Source organism: Arachis stenosperma, chromosome 3 (genome assembly GCF_014773155.1).
Source record: "Arachis stenosperma cultivar V10309 chromosome 3, arast.V10309.gnm1.PFL2, whole genome shotgun sequence".
NCBI lineage: Eukaryota > Viridiplantae > Streptophyta > Magnoliopsida > Fabales > Fabaceae > Arachis > Arachis stenosperma.
Genome location: NC_080379.1, coordinates 33,251,082 through 33,257,132, shown reverse-complemented (window position 1 = coordinate 33,257,132; position 6,051 = coordinate 33,251,082).

Here is a 6,051-nt window from a genome sequence, read left to right as displayed (position 1 = left end):
CGAAACTCACTCCCCAGTTTCCTGCCCTAACTTCTGCATTTTTTGGGGTTTGGTTTTTGAGTGGATTTTGTGGTTTTTGTTGTTTAGGTGATCTCTAATAGCAGGTAATTGTTGGATTTTACCCTTAATCTTATTGGGTAAGGTAAGTCTCTTCAAACGCTTGTAGTTTTATGTTTTGGGGTTTGCCATAGTGTTGATTCTTGGTATGATATATGTGTATGGCCTGATAGTTGGTGATTCTTGGAGGTGGTGTTGGTGTTTGAGGCTTGTTGATCTTGTTGGAATCAAGCTTTTGGTGTTTTGTGCATATTGGAAATCGGTCAAGGTATGATTTTGATTTTCTATATGTAATATATAATGTTTCGTGAACCTTTGGCTAGTTGACCTTAAGATAGGTTTGAATATTTTGGGTGTATGTTTAATTGTATGTGATTTTGATGTGCGAGGATAACTTGTATGATGGTGATGATGCTATGGAGTTTTGAGATGAGAAATACGTGAATTTGATGATGATTGTTGGTATTTAATGATTATGAAGTCTAATGTTGAACATGTGATTTTTAGTTGTTGATACGGGTTATTGATATGGTTGATGATTGATGATAGATATTGATGTTGTTGGTAATTTGAAGGTGAGTGTTGAGATTGTTGGTAAATGATGTGGATTATGAAGTTATAATGATGATAAATGGATGTTTGGATTGATGAGTGTTGAAGGAATTGATAAATTGAGATATTAAATGTTGGATACGGTATAGTTGAATAATGATGAAAGGTATGAGTTTTGATGGGAATATTAGGTTGAATTTAGCAGTAGTTGAGGTAGATATCAAATGGCTTGGTTGATTGAGTAGTTGATATGGTTGACAAATGTTTGGTATGGATTTATGGGTGAATTTTGATATTGTGTTGAGTAGGCCTTGATTTGGTTTTAAGTTGAGAGTTATGGTAAATTGAAGTTTTGTGGATTTTGGTTAAAAACTAGCTTTTAGTGAAATTTGACAGGTCATAACTTTTGCCTTAGTTTTCAAAAATTGTTGAAATTTATTTAGAATTAAAGTCCATTGAAAACTCTTCAAATTGATATAAAGTTTGTAAAATTTGAATTTTTTTTAGAGGAAGTTATGATCATTCAAAATTTGGTGTCAAAATCTGAATTCTGAGCTTACTACAGAATTTGGTGATTTCTGGTATGTGCGCACGCACACCCCTGCAAATTTTTAAACCTGTGCGCATGCACAGCTTTGTGCGTACGCATACGAAGGGGAAGGCTTTTAGTTGGCAGCGCTAGCACAAGCTGTGCGTGCACACATCCAAGAAAAATTTACAACCTATGCGCACGCACATTCCTGTGTGCACGCACACATTGGAAAGGGTAATCTGTTGAGGGCGCGGGCACACCTTGTGCGAGTGAACAGAATTGCAAAAATTGGTACCTGTGCATACGCACACCTCTATGCGTACGCACACTTTTCAAAACTTCTCTTGGGCATGCACACGCACACCCCTGTACGTACGCACACGCCTTGTTTCTCAAACTTAAACTTTCTTTTCAACTATTTCACCTTCCCGACAAGATTGTAAGCTTCTGTGACACCATTTTAAGACTCTTGAGGTTAAAATTGTTTTTTTTTTGAAAAGTTAGCAAATGGAGGTTTAGGTTTCTGGTGTATTGAAGATGAGTTTGGTTGAGAGAGAAGGAAGAGTGGTGAACTCGGTGATTACTAACAACGAATTGAAAAATTGATGATTAACGAGTCGGAATGGAAAGAACTGATGATGGTTATTATGAGCTTGATGGATATTGAAGGAAAGTGTGTCAAACACTATATCCTTGGAATGTTGAGAATTAATAATTAAATGAGATTTTAGATGATAAATGGTGATGACTGGTGATGATTTGAAGTTGATGGACTTGTTGAATGTGGACAGTGTGCCAGACACTATATCCGTGGGTTAAGTATGATGAGAACTCAAAAAGGAATTATGATCTTATTGAATATGGAAAGTGTGCCAGGCACTATATCGTTGGGTTAAGCATGATGGTGTGCAGGGCACCATATCCCTGGGAATGAATTATGATTGATAATCTTTTCTGCTGCAAGAGTGTGCCAGGCACTATATCCTTGGATTACGCATGCGAGTGTGCCTGGCACTATATCTGTAGGTCAATGGAGTGTGCCCGGCACTATATCCGTGGGCGTGGCGAAAATGCTACATCTGAAAGGATGTGTCGGGTTGGCAGTTATGGACCGACTGGTGCGCGAAATTGCAATCACACTTTTGCAATTTCGCACAACTAACCAGCAAGTGTATTGGGTCATCCAAGTAATACCTTACGTGAGTAAGGGTCGATCCCACGGAGATTGTCGGCTTGAAGCAAGCTATAGTTATCTTGTAACTCTTAGTCAGAATATCAATAATTCTCAGGTTTAATTGTGAAAAGTAGAAGAACATGAAATAAATACTTGTTTTGCAGTAATGGAGAACAGGTTGAGGTTTTGGAGATGCTCTATCTTCTGAATCTCTGCTTTCCTACTGTCTTCTTCTTCATACACGCAAGGCTCCTTCCATGGCAAGCTGTATGTAGAGTTTCACTGTTGCCAATGGCTACCTCCCATCCTCTTAGTGAAAAAGTTCAACGCGCTCTGTCACAGCACGGCTATTCATCTGTCGGTTCTCGATCATGTCGGAATAGAATCCAGTGATTCTTTTGCGTCTGTCGCTAACGCCCCACAATCGCGAGTTTGAAGCTCGTCACAGTCATTCAATCCCTGAATCCTACTCAGAATACCACAGACAAGGTTTAGACCTTCCGGATTCTCAAGAATGGCCGCTGATGAGCGGATAATTTATACGCTTTTTGGCATTGTTTTTAGTATTTTTTAGTATGTTTTAGTTAGTTTTTAGTATATTTTTATTAGTTTTTAGTTAAAATTCACTTTTCTGGATTTTACTATGAGTTTGTGTATTTTTCTGTGATTTTAGGTATTTTCTGGCTGAAATTGAGGGACCTGAGCAAAAATCTGATTCAGAGGCTGAAAAGGACTGCAGATGCTGTTGGATTCTGACCTCCCTACACTCGAAGTGGATTTTCTGGAGCTACAGAAGCCCAATTGGTGCGCTCTCAATTGCGTTGGAAAGTAGACATCCTGGGCTTTCCAGCAATATATAATAGTTTATACTTTGCCCGAGATTTGATGGCCCAAACCGGCGTTTCAAATCAGCTCAAAACTGTCCGGTGTTAAACGCCGGAACTGGCACAAGAATGGGAGTTAAACGCCCAAACTGGCACAAAAGTTGGCGTTTAACTCCAAGAGAAGTCTCTACACGAAAATGCTTCAATGCTCAGCCGAAGCACATACCAAGTGGGCCCGAAAGTGGATTTTTATGTCATTTACTCATTTCTGTAAACCCTAGGCTACTAGTTCTCTACAAATAGGACCTTTTTGCTATTGTATTTGAATCTTTTGATCATGTTTTTTTGATTGAACCCTCTTTGGGAGGTTGGCCATTCGGCCATGCCTAGACCTTGTTCTTATGTATTTTCAACGGTGGAGTTTCTACACACCATAGATTAAGGTGTGGAGCTCTGCTGTACCTCGAGTATTAATGCAATTACTATTGTTCTTCTATTCAATTCAGCCTATTCTTGTTCTAAGATATTCATTTGCACCCAAGAACATGATGAATGTGATGATTATGTGACACTCATCATCATTCTCACTCATGAACGAGTGCCTGACAACCACTTCTGTTCTACAAGTGAACAAGGCTTGAATGTTTATCTCTTGGATCCCTTAATCGAAATCTTCATGGTATAAGCTAGAATTGATGGCGGCATTCAAGAGAATCCGAAAGGTCTAAATCTTGTCTGTGGTATTCTGAGTAGGATTCAATGATTGAATGACTGTGACGAGCTTCAAACTCCTGAAGGCTGGGCGTTAGTGACAGACGCAAAAGAATCAATGGATTCTATTCCAACCTGATTGAGAACCGACAGATGATTAGCCGTGCTGTGACAGAGCGCGTTGAACATTTTCACTGAGAGGACGGGACTGTAGCCACTGACAACGGTGATGCCCAACATACAGCTTGCCATGGAAAGGAGTAAGAAGGATTGGATGAAGACAGTAGGAAAGCAGAGAGACGGAAGGGACAAAGCATCTCCATACACTTATCTGAAATTCTCACCAATGAATTACATAAGTATCTCTATCTTTATTCTATGCGTTATTCATAAATCATCTATAACCATTTGAATCTGCCTGACTGAGATTTACAAGGTGACCATAGCTTGCTTCATACCAACAATCTCCGTGGGATCGACCCTTACTCATGTAAGGTTTATTACTTGGACGACCCAGTGCACTTGCTGGTTAGTTGTGCGAAGTTGTGAAATTATGTTTAGACCATGGTATTGAGCACCAAGTTTTTGGAGCCATTACCGGGGATTGTTTGAGTTGTGAAAAGTAGAGATCACAATTTCATGCACCAGCCGCCAATATATTCTAGCTTATACCACGAAGATTCTGGCTAAAGAATCTAAGAGATATCCACTCAATCTAAAGTAGAACGGAGGTGGTTGTCAAGCACACGTTCATAGGTGAGAATGGTGATGAGTGTCACGGATCATCACATTCATCAAGTTAAGGAGCAAGCACTACAAGAAAAATATCCATTCAGCCACACTTTTTTTAAACTACATTTGAAAAGCGTAGCCTATTCTATGAATAGGCTACGCTTTTCTCCGTGTTGCCTTTTTATAAGAGAAAAGAATACACAATTATGGCATCATTTAAAAAGTGTAGCCTTAGGTATTATAGAAATCACTTATAGAGCGTAGCCGTAGATTGATACCTATAGATTCACTTTTCGTATCAAAGGGAACGCTTTTAGAGGGTAGCCTATTTATTAAGTTTTGGGTGCATTTTAAAAGTGATGCCTAATGTATATAGAACTAAAAACTTAACACTTGTAAATTTTTTTCCCTCTTAACACTTGTAAATTTTTTCCCTCTTAAATTTTTATCCAGCTCACACTTAGTGAAAATTTTCCCTCCAAGAGAAGAAAACCCTCATCTATGCTCACAAAGAAAAACCAAGAAAGAAAACCCTCAGCTATGCTCACACCTAGCTCACAAAGAAAACCATTTCACTAAAAGAAAACCTCAGAAAACACTGACTGAACTGAATGAATCAGAGCACCCTCAGCTCGCTCGTCATCACCCTCATCGTCATCGAGCACCCTGCATCGCGAATCGGAGCTCACCACTGCCCCCACTCACCACTCACCGCCACACACCACTCAACACTAACCACTGACTAAACGCTCGAAGCTAAGTCGACCTCTTGCACAGATCGTAGCGTGCCGCCCAGACCGTTCATCTACCTTCGTAGTCCCTGCTCTCACCATCACTGGTCACTATCGTCGTATCTGCGCTCATTGTCGCCGCTCAACCAAGTTGTCTCTGCTCTCACCGTTGTATGTCACCCTTGTTGTCTCTGTGCCGACCGTCGCCGCGCGCCTAGCATCATCGTTCTCTTTGCTCACCATCGTCGAGAAGGTGTGTATAGATTTTCATTTGGTTCTGAATTTGGAGGTTTAGGGTTCCGATTTAGGGTTTTTAATTTGGGGGTTTGGTACACTAATTGCCTGTTATCAGTGAAATCTGAGGTTTGGTTTAGTTCAAGTGATTCAGTTGTTGTTTACTGAAATTTGAATTGAGTAGAGCCTGGAAAAGCTGTCCTTAATGGTGCTCTTCTTTGAATTCTGTTGAAGAACTAATTGAGGATATCGTAGGTAGCAATTTATAACTATTCTGTTGTGTTTCATGAATATAGTTTTCCTTTCTTAGAATCAATGAATAAATTAGTGTGATAGAGAATTTTCTGACTAATATGATATAAGTTAGAAATTAAATTATTGTAGTTGGTCTATCAATTTTTCTTGAACTGTTGCCAGATCTTTCTATTCCCATATGCTCTATTTTAATGTTGACTAAACCTCTATGATAGTGATGCTATTAGCATTAGCACTAAGTCATACTTA